This window comes from Tursiops truncatus, chromosome 18 (assembly GCF_011762595.2).
Source record: "Tursiops truncatus isolate mTurTru1 chromosome 18, mTurTru1.mat.Y, whole genome shotgun sequence".
Taxonomy (NCBI): Eukaryota; Metazoa; Chordata; class Mammalia; order Artiodactyla; family Delphinidae; genus Tursiops; species Tursiops truncatus.
Window position 1 is genome coordinate 37,632,492 of NC_047051.1, and position 26,101 is coordinate 37,658,592.

Consider the following 26,101-nt stretch of genomic DNA (forward strand, 5'->3'; position numbering starts at 1 on the left):
GGTGCAGTTACACCCTTTGCCAATGTTATGGTTGAGGATTGTGCCTGAATTCCTCAACCCAATTCAGGTAGGAAGAATCAAGGTAAATCTAGGGATAACTAAAAACAGGAGAAGTGGTAGGTAGTAAAGTAAGGAACTTGGAAGTGAGTGATAACACCAGGAAAACAATGTTTTTTTTTTTTTTTCATCAACAGTATCTCAAGGCAAGAGAATGACCAACATTAGTTTTTGTTCCCTCTGGAAGACCGCCAGCACTGCTTCCTTCTGAGAAATGTCCATTGCACTGAAGGTGAGGTAGGAACTTTGCCAAAAAAGTTTTCTGTGTAATCCAGAGGAAAAAAATTGTGATTCAGCACTCTTTAATGACTCTACCAAATCTTGGTCCTTTTGGAAACTTCTTTTAGTTAAAGGTTTATAAACTCTGTTCACTAATTAAGCTCTTATGCTATAATCTAAAGGAGATACTACCTTTGAATTGCACAGATCTGTGATTGTACAATGGTTGATCACTTGTGCATTAGATAATTATGAACCAGGCTGATGCACTGTTGAAGTAGTTGCCAGGATATGAGGGATGTTGTATTTCTATAGTTTGCTTGGTGTGCTAAAGCCTGCTCTGCTGTTCTGAATATGTTAATTGGAAGTGTGATTAACTCAAGAATGGGAATTGAAAGTGGTTGATGATAATAAGAAAGGTTAATATAGGGATGATGCAGGATCCACACTAATTGTTTTTGTCTTCTAAATCTCCAAAGAAACCCTCTCTGGGAAGTTCTTATGGTACATGTAGAATGAATAGATTTTAGAAGTAGAAAATGAACAAAAAATGAGTTCTCAATAACCACAATATGTGTGTGTAAATATGAATTTTCTATACTACAATCATGCTCAACAATAACAAGGGCAAGTGTAGAGCAAAGTCAACACTGTTCCTAGTGGTCTTGAAGAGATTCAGGAACCATTGATTTGTAGCTAAGTGTTTTGAGCCAAGCAGAAATAGCACTTTTGGAAGCATGCCACAGTGTTAAAATGTACATTGTATTCCATATAGAAATTTTAATGGGATTTCTTTGGCAGGAAACTAGCCAAATTTGGCAAGACTCAGAAAAATGATGAACAGGTGTGTAGAGCACATATATTCATGAAATGATGAGGCAATTTTCCTAAGTGGCTCTTTGGGAGAAGGTATAACCCCTTACATAGGATAAGCTCTTTTATATGTTGATGACCAAAAAATCAAATAGGTTGTGAAGAGTATAACTGAGTATCATGGAAGTACAGGCAAGAGGAGCTCACTCATGGAAAGAGTCTTAATGGCCCAAGTTGTGAAGAGTGTCACAGAGAAGCATTGAGTAGGAAAAGTTTCCTGATAACACAATTGGTGGAAACAGGGAAAAATACAATCTGCAATATACCATCTTAGTGGGAAATAGACAAATCATAGTACACAATGATATTTAAAAAACAGTATTTGTCAAAGTCCATTATTTGTAACTAGGTTATGAATGGGAGCTAAGCTTTGATAGGCCTTAAATTTAATAAACAGTGACTTTTAATAACTGCTTGTGTTATGGGGAATATGTAATATAAGTGAAATACCACTGGTATATTTTGAATATATATTTGGTGTGGAAAACTTTAATAACACATCTAATGGTATTCAGTATAATAAAAGATTTATTGTTTGAAAGTAACTGAGTAAAAAAGGACATTCCAATGAAAATAATCACAGAATGGAACATTATTTGGAAAAACTGATTTTCAAGTCTTAACTGATGTAGCTTCCATGGAAACTAACTGGACTGAAGAAGAAATAAATTTATTTTCAGAATAATTAGATATACATTAAATTCATCTCTCACATTTATTTTTTTAGAAGTACAAATAGTAGTAAATGAAGAGTTAAAAGTAAAATCAAATTGATTATAAAATATTCAAAAACTGAAAAGATGTGATCAAGACTAACATATCTAGTCAATCATACTAACATTCACAAAATTTTGCCTATCCTGTTGGCTACAGACAGGAAAAATCTTTCTGTTTGCAATGTCAAAAATATATCTTACAACAGGGAACTCTACTCAGTACTCTGTAATGGCCTAGATAGAAAAAAGTCTTTAAAAGAGTAAATATATGTATATGTATAACATATTCACTTTGCTGTACACCTGAAACTAACACATTGTAAATCAACTATTTCCCAATTAAAAAAAATGTATATATATATATATATATATCTTTCAAAAGAGCTATTAAAAGGAGTTAAAATTATATGACATGACCGTATCCAGAGTTCAGGGGTAGACTATTGTTAAAGGGTTAACAGTGGGTCTAAATTCACACTCCATATCCAGGAACAACTGAGAATATGACCCTGGATTTACCTGCCCCTTGGAATGTGTTGACAATCTGAACAATGATATATCAGGCATATTATACTTGGTTATCAGAATTGTTTATTGTTAAACTCTTTGTTGAGTTGTGGTTGCCCTGGGAATGATGCAACTTGCACACACTGCTAGAAGGACTCCATGGGAAAAATAAAAGTTATGTGAGAGATGGGAAGGGCTGCTTTCATGAGTGGGCTGTATCTGTGCCCTCTTCAGCCTCTTTTGCCTTCAAACATTCCCCATGCATTGGAGACTCTGGAGAGCCTTGACTACTATGAAACCCTGGATGTAGCTTCTATTTGGTTGTGTGATATATTCCTTGCTTCCAAGTGAATGAGAAAGTGAGGAAGGACAAGCCAGACAGAAGTCATAGTCTATTTGCAATCTAATTTAGATGTGACATCCCATAACTTTTGCCATATTCTGTTTGTTAGATGTGAGACATTAGATCCAGCTCACAATCAAGGAAAGAAAATTGTATAAGGTAAGACATAAATACTAGGAGAAGTAATCACTGGGAGCTGTCTTAGAGGCAGCCTACCACACTTGTGAAGAAAATATTTAAGCATTGAATTTACATTTGTCTAGAAGTGAGTTCATATGACTTCTAAATTCTTTTCAATTCTATATTTCTATAATTGTATGTCAATAGTGGAGTTAGAGAGATTGTAGAAACATTTTTGAATACATTGTAAAAATTGAATGGTTTTTATATTTTATTTACTCTTTGGCTTAATACAAAAAGAATTAAAAATACTTTGATAAGGATTCATTTTGAAGATAAGAACTCAAAATACTTTGTCAAAATTCTATTTTTATAATGTTAAAGTATTTTAAACTCTTAAAACTTCTATAATTTACTTTAAGTGAAATTTAAAATACTTTCTATTTAAATAAATTGTTAATATTATCATGAATTGTCAAAAATTTTCCCAAATCTATCTGTTTGGTGGGTTTATTTTTTTAAATGTGCTTTTCTCAAGCAATGCAAATATTTTTCCTTAATTTCATAATGGTAAGATTAATATAATTTTGTAATTACAAAATGTTTCACATTCACCTTTGTCTATCTCTCAGGAACTAAATATCTTCCTGACATTTACAAAGTTTGAATTAAAATCCTGAGAGTCCAACCTACTTCTTAAATGAATGAGTCACACCAATTCATACTTGTTCAAAATAAATATTTTTTTTATGATACCTGCCCTTCCTCTATACAGTTGTAGTATTGCTTAACCTAGGGTACTTTTTAAAGGAATGAAGCAAGCATTTATTAACTCTAAGTGCCTAGCTTGTTATTTTTAAATACTAGATTTCTCTAAACTGAAATTTTAACTTATTTCTACTCTAATATACAAAATTAACTTGTATCAAGAGGACCTTAATTTTTCTATTAGATAATAAGGAAACCTGATTGAAATATATACGAGGCTTCAATACCTGTGACTTTTTGGAACTCTCAGGAAAGATTCAAAGGATACATAATTTTTAATACTCTTAATTGACTTTTCAAAATCCATCAGAACTGATATCTAAGTTACAGATATTTGTATAACTGGGTCAGAGCAAATACTCTGAATGATCCTACAATGTTAAATTAAATAAGATACATAATTTTGCTTCTACTGCTGTAACCAGGATATGAGCAGGTGAAAGTCACATTTACAATGTCCATAATATTAACCTTTCCATATTAATATGTCCTGAACTTAAAAAAAAATTATCTCTACTTTCTAAGCCTCTTCAGTGCAAAGTATGCCTCTGTATGATTGCTTGTTGGGTTAAGAGGTTGCATAGATTACTAGATCAAGCTACATTTTACATCCAAATTAATGTCACAAGTGTAACAAATTGGGATGCTCAGATATTGTCAAACAATGTAAGGCCAAGGTCGGCAAATTAATTAGTATTACCATATAGACCTTTTGGCAGGAAAGAAAAGCTTTTTACTTGGAGCTGGGCATTCTGCAGGATTTGTCAACTCGAATCTGCCACTGGTCTTATTATCTCATTTGTCTTATTTAGGCTAAATTGGCAGTTATGTCTTCATGGCAAATGTTTGTTTTTACAAATGAGCAATGAAGCAGAATCTGGGAAACACACACTAAAATAGGTTTGGTGTAAGTTTTTAAGATATTTCTAGAGCTGGATCATCCATAGAAAATTTTCTTTACCAGTTGACTTTGTTTATATTTTAAATTTGTGGCTACTAGGGCAAATAACATAGAAATTTGAGTTCCTCTAATCAAATGGACAAAATATATTGAGTACTGAAAATGTGAATGACTTAGTTATGACATTGGACAAGTTAAAGAGTAAGAGTTTATTTTTGATTTTGATTTTTTAGTGTTGTAAATTAAAATTTCCTTGTGTGATCCTGATTGGCACAATCATATACCTGATGCACCTATGTGTGTATCTATATGTGTGCACAAAACCACACACACACATACAAACACATATATATATATATATATATGTGTGTGTATACACACACATACACACAGGACTTCACTGTAGCATATTTTATTCTGATCAATAATATGTAAGACACACTTATTTTGTTTAGCTTGTGAACAAGAAGTTTAGAAAATTCAGTGATAGACAAACTCTATTATGAAGACATATAAACACAGATTTACATATACACACATACACATAGCCTCAGAATAGTATGGTGTGTAAGTAATATGTTATGTGTAAGTAATAATATGTGTGAAAGTAATATGTTAACAATAATATATATGGAAATATATAAACTGTTTAATATATCCATTAAGACTAGATCAGCTAGGTTATACTATATGTTACAAAAATAACATCATTCTTAGCAAAATATTAATTAAAAAAAAAGATATCAGGGCTTCCTTGGTGGCATAGTGGTTGAGAGTCTGCCTGCTGATGCAGGGGACACGGGTTCATGCCCCGTTCCGGGAAGATCCCACATGCCGCAGAGCAGCTGGGCTTGTGAGCCATGGACCCTGAGCCTGTGCATTCGGAGCCTGTGCTCCACAACGGGAGAGGCCACAGCGGTGAGAGGCCTGGGTACCGCAAAAAAAAAAAAAAAAAAAAAAAAAAAAAATATATATATATATATATATATATATATATATCTTGATTATTGTATGTAGAAAACCAAATAGAGAAAAAAATAATAAATGCTACATTAGAAGAATTTTTCATAGGATTATCTTGTTCTTTAATCTTACTTTAAGTTATATCCTTGAAATTACAGTTTAAGATCTACCAGACATGTGCTGTCATTCTCTTCACCCCAAATCTTTATAGACTTCATAGATTATGAATCCTGAAAAAATCTTTGCTTAAATTTACAGACAAATTGTTTATGGACAAATGAAGAGTTCCTTGTAAAAACAAGAGTGAATATTCCTTTACTAAAATGAGTAACACAGAAAAATACATTTTCCTGATACATAATCAAAAATAGTCTCTCTGGCTTTTATTTAAAATGTGATTACTGAATTTTTATAGAGGAATTCACAATACAGAGTTCATTTGATATTCAATAAGTGCCTTGTCCTTTTGTCACAGATATAATTCATATTGGTTCTTCCTTAGATTATGGATGTATAAAGAAGAAAAATTCCTTTAGCTTCAATGTCAGTGACAAGAATAGAACAAGACCTATGGATTACAGTAGAGACTCCATGTTGAAAACACTAGTAAATAAATACTGGCCATAGTAGGCATGAATGAAAATATATTAAATACATTTTTATCTAAATTTCTCAGAATATGTATTTCCAAATACATAGGAAATAGATCTTTTGTAATTATTACTACACGTAAATTTTAAGTTACACTTTTGCCAATTACTATAGGAATTTGTTCATATTTTTAAAATATAATTCTTTTATAGTTCACTTAAAGATAAAATGAGTAATTTTTTTTTTTTTTTTTTTTTTTTTAGCTTTGCACAGTTTGGTTTCAGTGAGGTCTGATCAAACCATGTGGGTAAATATTGGCTTATGTGGAGTATTCTGCTTTATAAAATCTCTGATAGAGATTAGCATTTAGGTTTGAGAAAGGAATATATAACTTATTTTCTGTATTGACACCATTTCATGACACAGTATTGCTGTCTTAAATGTGTAAAAGAAGCTGCTATGAACTCTCTTTAACCTCAAAATTCCAAAGAAAAAACTCTATTCTGGAAACTTGTGGTATACTATTTCAAAAAGGATAATTATCAGTAATTATCAGATAATTATCGGCAAACTCTCAATAAGCAATAATTACTGCCATAAACTTGGAAAACTGAAATAAGTTTCTACAACCTATTATGTAAATTCTATTTACTTGAAATAGCTCTGAAGTAGGACTATATTACCATTTTCAAAATGGAATCCACTTTTTAATGAACTAAATAAATCAATATTTACAAAAACTGAGACATCCTTATGTTTACTTCAATACAAACCAATGGCTACAAAATATCTAAAATAGCTACATAAAATAAAAATTATATTTTTTAAAAGGTGGTTGTATATGTCATAGAGAAATAGAATTTCTTTGAGGACAGAATAAATTGGGAAGACAAAGCCAAGAATATGAGAAATTGCTGAAGTTGCTGTATATACTGAATATGTGTACCTCTGGGGGAATATGCTAGAAATCTGTGAGCCTTCACCTGTGCAGTACAGGGAACTATATGGGAATTCACCACACATTAAGTTAGGAGTAGAGGAAGACCTATACTACTAGAAAATATAGTTAACTAAAAAGTGAATTTGGGGTTTCCCTGGTGGTGCAGTGGTTGAGAGTCTGTCTGCCAATGCAGGGGACATGGGTTCGTGCCCCAGTCTGGGAAGATCCCACATGCTGCAGAGCAGCTGGGCCCATGAGCCATGGCTGCTGAGCCTACATGTCCGGAGTCTGTGCTCCACAGCGGGAGAGGCCACAACAGTAAGAGGCCCGCGTACCACAAAAAAAAAAAGAAAAAATTGAAGACAGTCAGAAAGTAAGGAAAATTTCTTTCTCATATTTCAGGCTCTTGTTAGAAGTAAAATAGAACTTGCTCCATGAGAACTTATGGCAATGGGCTAGGTATAGGAATTGAATTTGTGCTGTTTGTCTGGTTCCAAAAAATACAAAAGAATAATTAATTTGAAGTGGAGTGGACTTGTATTTCCTCCAGGTCTCAGGGAGAAAAAAAGGAAAAGAAAGAAAAAGAACAACATCAGAAAGCTTAACTTCTAAGAGAATTGACCCTAAAAAAACAGGCCTCATAGAAATGCCATAGAGTTACAAAAAAATTATGAGCCCCAATTAAAAATCATAAAATATTATAAGAAACAAGACTATGTAAATGGTATTCATCAGAGAAAAAGTTAATAATACCAGGTATATAAAGATTATAAATTAGAATTGTTGAATATTGTAGTAAACTGAATAATGAATGGTCTCCCAAAATATTGACATCTGAATCCTTGGAACCTGTGAATATGTGACCTTACATGGTAGAAGAGGCTTAACAGATATGATTAAGTTAAAGATTTTATAAGGAGACACTATGCTGGATTATTCTGTAATCACAAGTGTCCTTATAAGAAAGAGTAGAGTTACAGTCAGGGAGAAAGCGATGTGATAATAGAAGGAAAGACTGAAGTGGTGCAGCTATAAACCAGAAAAATCATGGAGTGCCAGTAGCCTTTACAAGCTAAAAGAGTCAAGGAACATATTTTCCTCTGGAACCACAAGAAGGAACCAGACCTGCCAACATCTTGATTTTAGCCCCTTACAACACATTTAAGACTTCTGGCCTCCACAACTATAAGTGAATATACTTGTGTTGTTTCAATCCACTAAGATAACTATTGCAAAAATTAAAACAAATTATTGTGATAATTTGTTACAACGGCAATAGGAAAATAATACACCATAAATATGAAATGAGAATACTTAAAATGTTTAAATTATTAGAATATAATTTGAACATATTCCTGAGGAAAGGAGATTATAAATATATATATATATATATATATATATATAAGCACATTTAGGGAGGAAAGTCCACTAAAAACCAATTAGTTTTCAAAAATACAGTAACTCAAATTAAAAATTCTATATGGGAGTTAAATAGCAGTATAGACACAGCTAAAGAAAGAATTAATTGAATGGATGAACCATCTGAAGAAAATACAGAGAATTTAATACAAAAAGCCATAAATATAAAATGTAAAAAATTTAAAATATATGGGAGAATATGGTGAGCAAAGATAATACCTATCTAAATGTAAAGTGATAAGATGAAGAAAAAATTGGAAGAAATTTCACCTGAGAACTTTCTAGAACTGATGAAACACACAACCTTCACACTTAGGCATAATTAGTTACTTCTTCACAAAGAAAAATCCTTATTAAATACAACATGATCAAATTGGAGATCACTAAAGAGAAATAAAAGACATGAAAAATCACCAGGTAATATTTACTGCAGATATATGGCTGAAATATGTCAAAACATTAAATAGCTCAGGAATATATATTATAGAGGGATGGTCAGTGTTTTAGATATACAGAACCAAAAGATTCTTTGTATGTTCACTGTAAAAGAGGAGGAAAGAATACCAAACTATACGTTCAAATGTAACTTTTATAATATATGTTACATTATATTATATAATGTATATATGTATAAACATCACATGTGTACTTATTTATATGAATATAATACATGTTATATTACATATAATACATGTGTATAGTATGTAAATTACATATAATACCTGTCATAATGTATATAAATTATATTATATAATGTGTCAGTCAAGGGATGAGACAAAGTAATGTTGGTTCCTTTGACTTTTTAAAATTTAAAAAAAATAAAAATTTTTAAAGGAGAAACAAGAACAATATGACAAAATAGCAATGACAATGGCATGCACCACCTTCTATATTCATTACCTCAAATTATATTTTCTTCCTTTTTCAAGACTTTGTTCATAATACCAGAAATTATCAAGAATATTTTTTTTAAAATTTTTATTTCTATGTATTTCTTATCATCTAACTTTACCTTGCAATACATACAAAATACTCATATTTTCTGTCCAAATCCAGCAATCTTTCTAGGTCTAACTCAACTTGCCCCATTGTCATGATTATTCCAGGACTCATGAACACTTTTATGGAAGAACCTTGGGAAAAATATAAAAACGAAACCTAAAACAATAAAACTAAACTGATCAAAAAATCCTGCATATTTATTTTACATGAGTCCATGAATCATATTTATTTCTCATGAGAGACAGGTATAATTAAAGTTTGTGCCTATTGGCTATTGGCTTACTGAAGCTATATTAAGTCCTATATGCCCTCTAAAGAAATAACTTCCCCTTATTCAATGAGTGATGAGCACAGGTGATATCTTCAGATAATTCAGGAGAAAATTCTTCCTTATTAATAAAATATGCTTGTTTCTTTGAATAAGAAACCAATATCTCAGACACAGTAAAATAATAATGTGATTGGATATAACCACAAACCCTTAAATTATGCCCTGAATTGAACATTAAGAAGAAATAAAATAAGTTACATCCCAAAATAAATTTACATTAGATATACAGAACCAAATTCCAAGAATCTCATGCCATAGTGCAGAACACCAGATAAAAGGCAAATAATTTTTTGAACAATTGAAGACTTACACCTTCATGCAGAGAACTTAGACTAGTGAGACCTGGTTGGAAATAGCAAGTGGCAACTACCTGTCTTCAATTTTCAGTTCTTTGTGATCAACAAACTTAATGTGCAATCTTACCGAAAGAGCAAAGGCATATATCCCTAACTGGAGCAGTTCCTATGGCACTATCTCCTGCCATTTTTACTAATAATACTGTAATTAATAATTAATAATTATAATTAATTAATACTGTAACCTAGTATTCCATACATATGCTATTTTGTACTGTTTTATAAGTTCATGGGTGAGAATGGCACATCTTATACTTAAAATATTTCCCAATTTTTTAAAATTTCAATATTCTGAGTTTTAAAGAAATCTCTTTCAAAACAGTAAAACTTACATTACAAAAATCCTCTGCAGTTAAAACCTTGCTGTTAAAGGTAAAAAAAGAAAAGGATGCTTACTAATTTTTGCATTAATTGATGAGGATTCATATTCACCATTTATTCATTCTACTTGATTCAGAACAAGCAGTTTACCATATTATCGATTGATCCATTGATCTATATGTACCACCTAATAACACTAATATTTTAATATAATGAGAAGAGTGAATCTAACTTCAGAAATTAGTTATTATCCTAATTGCTAGAATTCCTCCCTTCTGGAAACAATGCCCTCTTCTTCTCTCAACCTCTCTACAGCTAGCATAAAGTCCCAATGTAAGCAGATATTACCCCTTTCCCTTGGACAAAGTGAGTGTTGAATAAATAGGTCCCTAATCAAAACTATAAAAACGTGTTTGTTGTGATTGGGTCACAACATGGACAGGCAAATGAAGAATCCATATGAGAGATTTCCCCATTTTTTCTTTCCATGGGCTCAGCTCTGAGGGTTCGGGTCTGTAACAGTTGGCGGTGCCAGGAGAAACCTGATCAACTTTAAGAAAAATGAAACCAAATAAGAAAGAGGCAAAGGGAGAGTGCTAGATTCAATATCCTTGAGTATCCTTGTTGGGATTCCTAGGGCTTCCAGGTATTTGCATTCCCAAAGTTTGACATACTAACTCCTCCTTTGATTGAGCTAACTGAGGATTCTTTAATATATTTTCAAACTAACTCAATTTAAGCTTACTTTATTAGAAGAAAAATTAAACTTCTAACTAATAAACATGTGCAGATTATACAATCTATTTTCCTGCATTCTATTTTATGCTATATAAAAATTTTAACATTACAATTAGCAATGGATCCACAGAAATACCTATCATTTTTCTTATAAAGAATTTTAATTCATATGTACATAAAATTTGACAGTAAAAATATTTTCCAGAGAAATAAAAACATCTACATTTGAGCTTTATTCTAAAGGCAAGATGGTAAATGAAATACATTTTGCTTTAGTTTAATCTTTAGAGCAACCCAGTGATGATACGTATTATTATTAACATTCAGGAGAAAAAAAATTGGCTCAGAGAAGCTAAGGGAATTGTGTGAATTCAATTTATGACTGTATTGCACCAGAGCCATGTACTTAACCACTACACTATAGTCATTCATCATTCACTGGGTGCTTTTTTAAGAGAAAGAAAACTTTTAAAGAACAAGTGCATCAGCTTTCTAAATATCTTTAACAAGACACATTAAAAACTATGGCAGCTGACATATGGCTATTGATGTTAGCCAGTGAATCCCCCTGAAAAAAATTGATGCAATAATTTCTTGCATTAATATCTACCATATATTGCTAAATATAAATATGATGAAGATCCCAGAGTGTATTTTTTTGCTCTTATTATTTAGATAGCATGCTTATACTCTTGTACAGGTTTTCCTATTGGCCATTATATCAAACTAGAAATAAAAGATCATAAGGTAAGCAATGATATATATATATATAGCTGGAAAGTGATATAAATATATATATTTAGCTGTAAATGGAATAATTTATTATATCAACATACAGTTGTCACAGTGATAGGAAATCTTAAACAGATGAATAGAATAATAATAGAACTTCTTGCTATCATTGTTCTCACTCTCTTTTCTCACTCTGTCGATCTGTATTTCTTTCCATCTATGTCTCCCTCCCTCTATTTAGTCTCTCTTTCTCCATTGTTATATAATATAATACATGCAAAATATATACATCTATAACTTCCTGGTTTACATTTTATAGTTTCAGCCGAAGAGAAAGAGAAAAGGATTTACATTAAACGAGCATACTAAGCTGAAAACATTTTTAATGTGTTGAAGCAAATACAAATTCTGCATGAGTAATAGGAAGGTAAAACACATGAACAAATGTAATCATATATATTACGTATGGTATATATGTCACATGAATCAGTGTGCTATAATCTAAGCTGTGCTGTCCAGTAGAATTTACTGCAATGTTGGAAATTCTTTCTTTCTTCTCAGTCCAATTGTGGTAGCCACTAGCCATGTGTGGTTTATACTACTTGAAATGCGGATAGTAAGACTATGGAACTGAACTTTTAATTTTATAGCAACGTGTGGCTAATGCCTCCTGTGTTGAACTTCTGCAGATACAGAAGAAATAGATTTGGAGCAAATAGATTCATAAATATCAAGAGAAATACTGATTTTAATAATAAAATTTTAAATAATTATTCTGTCTAGTTGAATGAATGTGCTAAAGAGCATTTGAGTTGACAACCTGAAAATGTTAAGAAAAAGCACTTAGAAAATAAATTTATGCCATAGATTCTAATATAAATGTCCTAATTTTTAAGATTACAGATTTTCAGGATCATTTAGTATGCAATACTTTTTCGTCTCTTTTTTCATATAGAGGGAACTTGAATTGTCACCTCCAGTAAGCAAATAGAATAAATAAGTTAAAAAAGTAAATAAGTAGATACTGAAAATTACTTGATATCCACTAGGTAAGTTTAAAATATTTTGAAATAAATGGGCCACCACCCAGGATGAAGGAATTGCCTTTTCCTGTGTAGCATCCTGTTTTATGCTTGATGAAAGTTGTTTTATAGCGATATGCTTTTGCTCTAAATTTATTAGTAATTTTCCCCCCAAAGGAACAATTTACTCAGAGAGATTTTATATACAGTCTTATGAAAAGGAACCTCAAAAAGAGGATCTGAAGGGTTCAAAACTGAAGGTGACAAATACAGATTTAGAAAAAGTGTTGAAATTCTTAATGATTAAAAACTTTTATTTTCTGATCTAAAAGTCCTGTCTCTGAGATTGCTGTTTGAATCACAAAGAAATGTTCCCCAATTGCATTTCAGATTCAGAAAACGTTCCTTTAATTTGTGACTGAAACTAAGGACAGGGATCACTAATTGAGCCATGTTTTGTATTTATGTGTCATCTATGTTTGGAAATTGAACTGGGACTATCAAGTAATTTCACTTAGTCCATTGAAAAAGCTATTGGATATTTTAATGTTTAGTCACCAGTGGTTTGTTTGAATTTAATACATCTGTGAGCTAGAAGTTAACATCTTTGTATCTTATTACTAATCTCCTGAGAAAGCCAGACTTATTTATTTCCCCATTTTAAATTCAAAGGGGTCACTTGTTCTTGATTAAAGGCAAACATTGATCCTTAAATTAAAAAAAAAAAAAGCGTTTTCTAACGCCTGGTACTTGGTTTTCCTACTGTGACTTTTAAGTGTGAAAGTATAATTTAGTCGAGCAGAAAACCTCTTTACAGAACCAATTCTGCTCTAAAAGTATCAATCTCAACATGTTGGCCTTTTTGAGAAAGTACTTCCCTTTCCAAAGCAGTTAAATTTCTCTTGGTATCATAGAGATGCTGAGGTTTCTTTCCTTTTATTTCTTAGTCTGTACAGGAGTCAAAAATTGTTGAATTCTTTTTTTTTTTTCATTACAGAGTTAAGATGCTCATCACAATTATTACTTCCTTTCTTTTCTGCAATAAAAATGAATGTTACTGATGTCAGTAACGGCATCATTTGAAAGGTAAAGAGTAATGCTGTACTGTTCCTTGTTAACAGTCAGCCCTATGAGCAGTCAGCCTCTGCAAGTTCCCAGGTCTTACTAAAGAAAATGTGTCGAAAGAGAGAGATAACCCTGCTGGGTGTACCCCCACTCTGTTCTATCATCAGGATTTACATTACTGCAGGACACGACAGCAGAGTTATAAATAAACAAACAGCCTGTGACTCACGCTGAAGGACAATAAAGCATCTGCACCAGACAGACAGTCACCTTCTTGTTCTATTAAGTTATCATTCCAATTTTAGATTCAGGTTTTCTGAAGCTCTTAAATTTGATTTTTCCCACTTCAAGTCACATATGGCCTTTTATCTTATTTTCCTATCTCAAAATTTCTAACAAAATTGCTGAATAATAGAACTTATTTTATCATGCCATGTTTCAGATGTACATCTCCGTCCCTCCCAGGATTTCAACACTGTTCTCTGTCATTCGTTTATTAATTCATCTACTAATTCAACCCACAAATAAATTTTGATAACCTGCTATATGCCATGTTCTGTGCCAGGAACAAAAATGTCACATGAGTAACATCTTCTGAAAAAGGAGCATCCAACTAGTCTTCCTGTAAAAAGGTATCACCTGTAGTATAAGTATTGGACCCCAATAGACTGGAACATGCAAACTATCTAAATAGTTGCTCTAAATCTCCAGATGATTTAGAACCATCTGTGAGGCTTTTAAACACTAAATTATTCAAGTCTCACTTCAGACCGACTGAATTAGACTCTCTGGTGGTGGGTGTTGACATGTATGCTGTGAATAACAAATCTAAGTGACTTTAATAATGCCAGTTGAGAACCACTGCTCTGAGATATTATAGAATTTGTATTTTCATTATAATGGGGCAGCGAACAAATATAAATAAAACATGATCAAGTGAACAAACACTAACATTAAATTATAGAAATTATTTTGTAATCATGTAATCAATGATTCCACATGTTGAATTAGCACCCTATGCTACAATGCTTCAGGAAAGAGAACTGTATTTAAGTGTATTTTTAAAAAGATATCTGTTATAGAATGAATTGTGTCCCCCACCCTCCCAAAATATATATGTTGAAGCCCTAACCCCAGTGGGAATATATTTGGGGATAAAGACTTCAAGGATGTACTTAAGTGAAATCATAAGGGTGAGGCCCTAATCTGGTAGGATTGATGTCCTTATAAGAAGAGGAAGAGACACCAGCAATCTTTCTGCCTGCAAGCACAAAGAAAAGGCCATGTGAGGACACAGTAAAAAAGTAGCCACCTTGCAAACCAGGAAGAAATTCTCACCAGAAACCAACCCTGCTGGCGTTTTGATATTGGACTTACAGTCTCCAGAACTGTGAGAAAGTAAATGTCTGTTGTTTAAACCACCAAGTCTGTGGTTTTCTATTATGGGAGCCCAAATAAACAAATACAATATCTTAAAGCTACTTCTCCTGTCCTTGTGTTCAAAGGAGACAGGAAGAAACCAGACACGAGTAAAATATGTCATCTTAATTGAACATAGTAAAGCCAGAGGTAGTTACCCATTCCTGCAATAGCTGACAGGAAAAAACAAGCTCAAAGAGACATGCCATATATAAAATGACAATCCTAGCATATGACAGATTCCTCAAGACCCCTCATGCTCACAATCGACTACCAAAACTGATTATTTCAACATTAATTAATTAATTAATCCAAATGCATTGATATCAGTCTCTGTATTAATTCCCGGATGATTCTTTGAGTTTCTTTGTAAGCTGCTACTAAAATGTAACAGTGGCCATGGTATTCAACAAGGGAGGAACATATGGCTGCAAAGTACACAGCAGGGCAGTGAGAAGCAGGTGATCAGTTCATGGCAATTAGTAGATCAGGCATTCCCCTTCAAATAAAGAAATGAAACTTAAGAGCAATAGCAATATCCATAGGGCAGCACAATTTATTGTGCAATATTTTATGATACATTTACCTCTTGTATAGTTGTTTTATTATTTTATGGCAGAATAAGATAGAGAAATACTCTTTCCCATTTCATGGCAGAGGAGAAAGAAATAGGTAATTATTATTTATAGAGCACCTTTAACATGCTAAGCAATATGCTAAATATTTTACATTTCAAAGAGGCAGTATAATCTTAAAAGTTAATGTAGGTCATTACTGTAGGTAATAATCCAAAAGAGGCCTAAAGTTATTAGTAGTATTTTAAAGGAAAAAGAAAAAGGCAAGCGGAAGCTTGGGAATTTCTGAGCCTGTGACCCTATTAGGAATGTGTATTTACTGACAATACTAATTTATTTTTCCACAATTGTGTGTCTTTATTTGGTTTAGGGAGAGAGTCAAGGGAGTAATTTCCAGAACACAATGGAACAGCTATCCCTAAAACGATGACAGTTTTGCTATAACATACCCATAAATGATGGATGGCATACCTAACATTCTGAATGAAGCAAAAATAATTTTGTCAGTTTTGTTCAATGCTATTGAACAAAGGAGTTGAAAACTTATGTCCACACGAAAAGCTGCACCTGGATATTTACAGCAGCTTTATTCATAATTGCGTAACTTGGAAGCAACTAAGATGCCCTTCAGTAGGTGAATAGATAAATAAACTGTGGCATATTCAGACAATGTAATATTATTTAGTGCTACAAAGAAATGAGCTATCAATCCTAAAAAGACACACAGAATCCTTAAATCAGAAAAAGCTCTATGCTTTCTGATTTCAACAATGGCACTCTGGAAAATGCAAAACTATGGAGACAGTAAAAAGATCAGTGGTTGCCAGGAGTTAGGTGAGAGGGAGGGATAAATAGGGATGAATAGAGGATTTTTAGGACAGTGAAACTACTCTGTACAATACTATCAATGGTGAATACATGTCATTATAGGTGTGCCCAAACCCATAGAAAGTAAACAACCAGAAGTGAACTCTAATGTAAACCATGGACTTTGGGTGATAATGGTGTGTCAGTGCAGGTTCCTTAGTTGTAACAGAAGTGCCACTCTGATGGGGATGTTGATAATTGGGGAAGCTATGCGTGTGTGAGGGCGGCAGGGGGGTTATCAGAAATCTCTTTACCTTCTACTCAATTTTGCTGTGAACACAAAGTTGCTCTAAAAGATAGTCTACTTAAAAATACAAAAAAAAAGAATAAGTACTCTAAAACATCTATTATATTCATTCAAATAACCTGTTACTTATGTATAAACATGCAGATATATGATAAATAATAATTGGGACTGTAACTACCTCTGCAGAAGGAAGGATATAAAACATCCTTCAATTTTAACTCTAAAGATGAATTTTCCTAAGCTGCGTGGTGGTTTCATGTGTGTTTATTATATCATTTGCTACAAATTTTGTATGCCTGAAATATTTCATGTGTAAACACAATAATGAGAAATGTATAGTGTAGAATGGAAGGTTTTAAATGAAATACCCATAATTAACAACTTCTATCCTCAGTAAATATTATTTCCCAAAATCTGGTCTGTCTTTAGTCCTAATTAGGGTTCCCTTTATTCTCTTTTTTCTCTTCCTGCTAACACAGCTTCCCTGCTCCTAGTTACCTTCTTCACGATCCCTATATTATTCATTCCTTAGTCATGCAGGCAGAGGTGTTCAGCTGTCTCCACCCCCGCTTCAAAATGTGTGCCTCCAAACCTACTACAGAGCACAGCAAGACAAACAGATAACCTTCTAATTATCAGGTCCCCATTTCTACCCAAACACGTATATATACACACAGAGTGTTCAAGACATTAAAAATATATATGCATATACAAATATGTATGTATTATATATGTGTATATATGAAAATGAATCTTTTGCAAAGCATAGGACCATTTTATATTATTCTTTTTTCCCAGTATGTAGCACATACCTCAGTACAAGGTCAGACCTACCAAACAAGAAGTCACTTGTAGTTGACATGGCCTGACTGGCCCTTGCCTTGACAGGCTGGCTGCCTGAAAGGTTTGTCATTCGTGTCCATGTACATAGTACATTCCTCGAGTCTTTTTTCAAATATATGTGCAACAAAAGAGTATAGGAGGAGAGAAAACATTACAAATCACGGTTAAAAAATATAGAAATCAAGAAGGGGGGAAATGTTGCTCAGATAAACTTTGTCAGTTTGCATAGAAAGCAGTCTTTATTTTTTTTTTTTAACATCTTTATTGGAGTATAATTGCTTTACATTGTTGTGTTAGTTTCTGCTGTATAACAAAGTGAATCAGTTATATGCATACATATATACCCATATCCCCGCCGTCTTCTGTCCCTCCCACCCTCCCTATCCCACCCCTCTAGGTGGTCACAAAGCACTGAGCTGATCTCCCTGTGCTATACAGCTGCTTCCCACTAGCTATCTATATTACCTTTGGCAGTGTGTATATGTCAATGCTACTCTCTCACTTTGTCCCAGCTTACCCTTCCCCCTCCCCGTGTCCTCAAGTCCATTCTCTATATCTGTGTCTTTATTCTCGTCCTGCCCCTAGGTTTATCAGAACCTTTTTTTTTTTTAGATTCCATATATATGTGTTAACATATAGTATTTGTTTTTTCTCTTTCTAACCTACTTTACTCTGTATGACAGACTCTAGGTGCATCTAATCTACCTCACTCAAATTTGTTTCTTTTTATGGCTGAGTGATATTCCATTGTATGTGCCACATCTTATTTATCCATTCATCTGTGGTTGGACACTTAGGTTGGAAAGCAGTCTTCTTTAAATTTTGTTCAAAAACAGTCTAAAATAATTTATTACTGAAGCTTAAAATAAAAGGGATTTACATACTATGCTAAAGATGTGAAAAAGGAGAGATACATTTCATATATAAGCAGGCTGTCATAATTATGTTTGCTTTGGAGAATGTATGTTCCTACCAAATAATAATGAAATGAATGCTTGTGCCATTGGCTGTTTTCCTGATTTTCTGAAGCCCAATCCCGTCTCTGATTGTCACTAACCAAGTGCAGACCACCAACAGCTCTTATGATCTGCCAGTTTATTGCTTTGTGGCTCTCCAAAATTATTTTTGGTCAGTTTTTTGTTTGTATATTTTTGTTTTGATCTTTCTCTCAACTTCAACCCACAGGTACCTGGAATTGGGTTAGGTAAATTGTTGATAAAAATTTGATTCTGGTTGAATTGAGATGCATTTGCTAAGCCTTCTGTTGGGTTCCTTTGCCCAAAGCCTATCTACTCAGGAACACTATCTCTTAGAGGTGAAAGACCTGCAAATTATGTGTTTTTGGTAAATTAACAGAGGCTGGTCTAGCTCTTTGAGTACACAGAAGTGTTAAGCATTATTAGGTCTCTTTAAATTTTCACTAGAAAGTTAATTTAATTTAGAATATTAATATTTTTATGCATCATTTTCAAAATATTTCCACCATTCTCTATTTTTTGGCTTTGTTTTCTGTTGTAGTTGTTTCAAAAGATTAATAATCAGATTTCATCCACAGCATATACTTTTCCCTAGATATTTTTTACAAGCATGTAAAAAAAGTATGAAATGCCAGCTGAATTTTAAGGTGTTTTGAAGAAAGAAACACTGAATATTCTTATCCAACAGGGATATGCTGTTAATACATGAAGAAAAAAGAAGTTTGGCTTTAGCACCTAGGAAGATATTTTTGGTTGATTTGAAAACACTGAGGCAAGTGAATAGCAAATGCACAAATTGACTTTTGGCTGATGTACTTATATTTTCTAAATATGACTCTTAGCGCTCTTTGGAAAATGCCATTTTATGAACTGAATTTGAACTCAGAAGGTCAACTTATTAAAGGTTACATCACTATCCAAAAGGGCTTAATAAACTATAAAACCTCTATGTTGTATATATCATAACTCAGAATAAAAGGGAAAATAGTGCAGTTTAAGGAAAGACTTTAATATCTCGCGTCCTTTCACCAGCTGCTCTCTTAACTAGATCTTATTTTATTTGTGTCTGCTAACTCACTTAAAGTATATCAGAATTAGATGTAAATTACCTCAGATAATTTTCTAATTGCAACAACTGCATGTACTATTCTAAGGCCAAATAATATATAACTAATCTCATTATAACCTTCTCTCTAACCACCATTTTGAGAGACAAAATAACAAGTATAGGTCTTCCACATCATCAGAGAAAGTGACACTTTATACCTCTGGGAACTCAGAACACATAATTTGACCCAAAAGAAAAAAAATGTTAATGAGTAGCCTTACCCTGAGATTGTATATTTATTGGTCTATTTTATGTTGAAGGAGGTCATGGATATATATTCCTGTGCCCTGTACCAAAGTATAGATGCCTTGTGGATTTTACTTGGCATTTTCTAGTATCAAGATATGCAAACCTTTAAAAATGCCATACCCTCACATTTTGCCAAGTAAAATATAGGAAACCAGTAGGATGGCTCTGCCTTGACATATAGCAGTCACTCAGTGGCAAAATAAGAGTTGATTTCCATTTCAGTAAAAGTGAACGTACAGTCATCAGGGAAAAAAATGTTACAAGAATATATAAGAATTATAGAAATGGATAGACTAAATATGAAATTAAAATACATATAAAGCAGAGAGTCGCTTCTTTTTCTTCAATAAGTTGATTCAGAGTCTCTTGACTTCATTATTTTTCACACTGTATCTCCTCCCCATATTTTCCTCTCAACATCTTATTTTTGTTTTGTCTTTTGGGAGTAGTCCATCTTTTCTTTTTAATATCCTCTCCTGTAACCATAGATTTTAAAATCCTAGCTCTTCCAAGAGTCTTCCTAGATTGGATGGAAATTGTCCCCTGTTTCTATCCCTGTTTTTAATTATCTAACTGTGGTACAATCTATAAGCTAATCAAGTGTTATAACCATTTTTTATTATTAGCTGTATTTCAGCTTTTCAAGTTGTTGATTGTGCTCAGCTTGTTTTATATTCTTTGTATTTCTTTACATTTGTCTTAACAGGGCATTAACATCCCTTTAATTGGGAGTCTCAATCTTAAGTATTTTGAGAAGCAAAGTGGTAAAGTCGTGCACATCTACAGAGTGTGAGAAATCTGGAGAATTAGAACTTGACACCTTTCCTAAAATTATTCAAATTTAAATTCCTGGGAAATATACTAGTCAAATTAAGTATAAGATACTGCTACCAGTTATAAAGTAATTTGTAGCGGAACAAACAGAATAATATACAATTAGAAGTAGACAAACAAAAATTGCTTACCTCAAATAACTAAACTTCCACTGAAAATTATCTTTATATGTCATGGTAAGGACCTTTTGATCAATATTAAAATTAAAATAAATTGTCCCATATAAATACACATAGCTCAGTATTCAAAAAATATTTGAATACTAAGTTATAGACTCTGGGTTGATGGTAGAAAGAACAGCCAAAAATTATATATTGGAATAGATTCAGTAACAAAAAACACTGTAAGTGAAATAAAGTAAATTTTCACAAAATGACTGAATACTAGCTTCATATCTATGGAAGAATATTACTGATGTTGAACCATAGCAAAGGGCTGTGAAAAAAAGGACAGAACCCTGACTAACCCAGCAGTTACAATCAAAGACAGGGTATAATTTTTGAACAAAATTAAGTGCTACAGATTAAAAACCTAAAACCTCTTTTGCATATGTATAATGTCGCCTAACCGTGAGTCAAATTTGTCTTTTAGGCAACTGAGAAGATATTATCAACAGTAGTATCTGCCAGTAAGAAAGAAAGGAAGAGGAAAAAATAAACCAAACCAGTGGTGTGATTTCATCAAAATGATACTCTACAGGAGGGCTTCTCCGGAGGAGAGGGAAGGAGTATGAGAAACACATGGGGGTGTTTCTCAGACTGTAATAGCAGAGGTGTGATCTCCAGCCAAGAAGCATCTGCAGAGTCCTTTCTGGCAGAGGTAAAGGAAGCTCAGAGATTCTGTTTAGCATTGCTGTGTTGAACATCATCCCTATGTGTGTATCTGAACTTTCACGTCAGTCCCATGCAGCCTGACCACACACACTCACACACAGGCTCAGTGCATCTACATGTGCTCTTACACTCTCACACATGAGCACTCCCACTCACATTTACTCATTCGCACTGTCCTTCACACTCATGCCCCCGTTCAATTACACTTCCCCTCCTACGCCAGCAGAGAGATATAAATCCTATAGGAATTAAAAATAGATGTTCAAAATTCCCCTTTAAATAAATCTTTAATTGCCAGCAGATGGATTATGGACTTGATATTTACATTTTGAGAGGTTTCCAATTACAATAAAATCTACCAGCATTTTTCACTCTATATGGAGCCATTCACTTGTATTTGGAACACAATTCAATTTTCCAAATTTGGCTAAACTAAACATTTTAGGAACACAAATATCCATCAAAAGGAGGTAGATTTACAACTGGGCAAAGTGCAATGTTTGCACATTTATTTTCTCCTCTGAGACATTATCAATTTTGACCAAAAAAATGTGTTTCTCTCTCTGAAAATTAGGCACCTGATACACTCTCATTGACCGTATGAATGCTGTTAGGTCTCTGACTTCTTTTCTTAAGTTTTCAAATTAAAAAAAAAAATTTTTTTGAAGTATAGTTTATTTACAATGTTGTGTTACTTTCTGTTGTACAGCAAATTGATTCAGATATACATGTATATATGTTCTTTTTAAGATTATTATTTCAGATTATAATGCATTTAGGTTATTACAAATTATTGAATCTAGTTCCCTATGCCATACAATAGGTCCTTGTTTATCTATTTTATATATAATAATTTATATATATTAATCACAAGCTCTTAAGTTATCCTTCCCACCTTTCTCCTTTGGTAACCTTAAGTTTGTTTTCTATGTCTATGAGTACGTTTCTGTTTTGTAAATAAGTTCATTTGTATCATTTTTATAAATTTGAAATACAAGAGATATCATATGATGTTTGACTTTCTCTGTCTTACTTCACTTAGTATGATCATATCTAGGTCCATCTAGATCTCTAACTCCTCTTAAGAGAAGGAGAAGCAAACAGAATACAGGGATTGGACTCAGAATTGAAAAGGGGAAGAGAACACTAGCACTAGAACACACTGTGACTCTTACTGAGGCCTAGGCACTGTGCTAGATCACACAATAGGTGTGATATAGACATATTCTCACTTAAGAAGGCTAGGGTTTTATTCTTGCTTCTGGGGAAAGCAGCTATGCAACCTTGGATTCCAGTTAATTGCTCTAACTCAAAGCTATGACTTTTAAAATTATTTAACTAGATCACTTATACTATCATATCCAGATTTAAATTTATATTACTAATAGAACCTTATTTAATACTATGTTGACAAAATGATATTTCTATGAGTATTATGGTCTATGACAGTGCTTGCTCACATGTCCTTTCTTCAGCAGGTTTTAACATAGTACAACATTTATTTTCCTTATATTTCATTTAAAATCTAATTCTCTTTTGGGAGGTTGAAAAAATGTAGACTACATGTCATTATTTCTAAGTACTTGTCTTCACTCAAATTCAATGTAAAATAGCTAAAAATTTTATAGCCATTACTGTTTATAGAATGCTTTCACAAATGCTAAATTGATCCATATTTATGTAATAGAGATCTACAATATTCAAGGAATTAAGGAAGATTCTGAGTTTAGAATCACCTGGTTAAAAAAAAAAAAAGAAAGGTGGTAAGGAGGATTAGTCCACTGTTAGTCCAATGAACAGTCCACTGTTCCTCCTCCAATTTCTGAACTGGTAGAAAGAAGTGTCACATAGATGGAGATCAAATAATAAAACTGTTAAACTATTTTTGACAAAATCCAAAATGGAAATTTTGTATTAGATATCTAGACACAAAGAGGGATTTAACATTTCACTACTGATCAGTGTTCAGATTGCTCCCCAAGTCACTGGCATAGCCTGAATTGCAGACTTCACCATCAGTACAGGCCAGGAGCTTATCATGGAAGAGAGAGAATAGCCATCCAGAAAAGAGGCTGCTCCAAAGAGTGAGGACCCAGAAAGCCTTAAATCCTGTGTACTATATATTGAATGTTTTTGTCCCTCCCCCACCCCACAAATTCGCATATTGAAACCACATTCTCAATGTGATGGTATTAGAGGTGGGGTCTTTGGGAGATAATTAGGTCATGAGAGCAGAGCCTTCATACAGTATATTACTGCCCTTATAAAAGAATCCCAGAGAGCTCATCTGTATCCTCCTCCATGTATGGTTACAGTGAAATGGTAGCTGTTTATGAACTAGGAAGTGGCCTTCCCCAGACACTGAATCTGCCAGCACCTTGATCTTGGATGTCCCAACCTCATGAATGAACTGTGAGAAATACATTTCTGTTGTTTATAATCACCTAATCTGTGGTATTTGGTTATAGAAGCCCAAATGGACTAAGACAGAAGTCTAAGAACTCCCTTCTTCCCAGCTCATCACTTAGCAAAGTTGCTCCTCCAGGAAGCACATATGAAAGGATGTATAGAGGAATATAGTGGAAGGGTCTTGTAATACTCTTTCTACAGAGGAGTAGTAGTTTCCTACCTTCTAAAGAAACATGGCAAGTGGGTACTCACAGTACCCACTTTCTTTCCAAGTTCTTTCCAAGTGGTCATACCTAAAGAGACTCAAAGCAAATTGCTTGAGCTTCCATGGGGCTGCAAAAGGGAGACGTGATTTCTCTTCTACTTGAAGACTGAATATTTTAAGTGTGTAACTGTGGAAATCAAATAATCTACTTTGTATCATGCAATTAGCATGTAAAATGTTACCTAGGAAATGGCAATTATCTTTGGACAGAAGTAGATTCTCAAGTCTAGATCTTCTATTTACTAGCTCTGTGTTCTCTTTACCTAACTTTTTAGCTAAATAGTCTATTTACAATGAGCAAGTTAAAGGATTTTTTTTTCATTTATAAAACTGAGAAATAATCTGCAGAGTTTTTGAGGAGAAGTATTAAAAAAAAACACAGAGAAAATATATGTAAATCAATGAAGCTGAAACGACATATACTCATTAAATATTAACAATTATTTTCAAGGGAAATGTTCAGATTTGGAAATCTGCTTGTAGAGTCAAGTATCATTTGTTCATTCAGCATAAATTCTTATATTTTCTTATATTAAATACTAGGCAACAGCACTGTCCTAGGCATGTGAGGTACATTAGGGAAATAAACATTAAAAATACCCAACCTTGGTGGAACTCAGATGACAGTAACAGATTTAATTGTTAGATGTCATAAATATAAATAGAATATAAAAACACAAAAAGTGTCATTCCACTCTTCACACAAATAATCAAGATAGGTCTCAGGTAATTTTATGAACAGCTGACTTTCTTTTCCTCAAAACACATACACACATTTAATATCTGAAGAATAAAGAAAGAAAAAGTATGAAACTAACATGCTTCTTATTTGGTTTTGGTAGAGATGGGTAGCTTTTGAAAAAACTGAGAGATTTTTATGTGTGTGACTAAGATTCAAGTTAAGAAATATATGTTGCAGCCAGGTCCCATGCAGACAGTGGAAGTAAAAGACCTCCTTCACCTAGAGAAGTGAAATTCACAGAAGTGAAATAAGACCAAGGTAATAGATTGAACAGCAAGGACATTCATGCCTAGTGGAAATGTTCAGCAGGAGAAGTTGTCCAAAGAATTTCCAGAACATAGGGAGAACAATGAGATGGATAACATCAAGCAGAGAAAAGCCAACATGGTAGCAAGGTAGGTCTGAAGCTACAGATAATAGGAGATTTTAAAATGGCAGCAATATATCCTTAATTCTGGTTAGCTTTGTACAATCCACAAACACCTGTTTATATTCCATATCTTTTATTTTACCTGATTTACCAACCTTATAGCTATAAGAGCAACACATTTTGTTATGTTTCTGGAATATGAGATTCTGCCTTTAGAAATGTATTAAAAATGTATATACTTCTCTTTATATAGAGCTTGCATCTTTCTTGCTAAATGTATTCTTAAGAATTATATAAATTTTATCACAACAAGTTTCTTTTATCATTTCTGTTTTTAGTTGGGCATTGCTAGTGTCACTGGCTACACTACACAGACTTT

The 26,101-nt window shown here is 33.1% G+C and overlaps 1 long non-coding RNA gene across 1 annotated transcript; it reads left to right on the top strand.

Annotated features, from left to right (window-relative positions):
* LOC109551850 (uncharacterized) lies at positions 1–22,823 on the top strand. Its single transcript, XR_002178547.3, has 3 exons — positions 1–289; positions 2,825–2,874; positions 21,695–22,823. It is a non-coding gene; the product is annotated as an uncharacterized lncRNA (long non-coding RNA).
* The last annotated feature ends 3,278 nt before the right edge of the window (positions 22,824–26,101 follow it).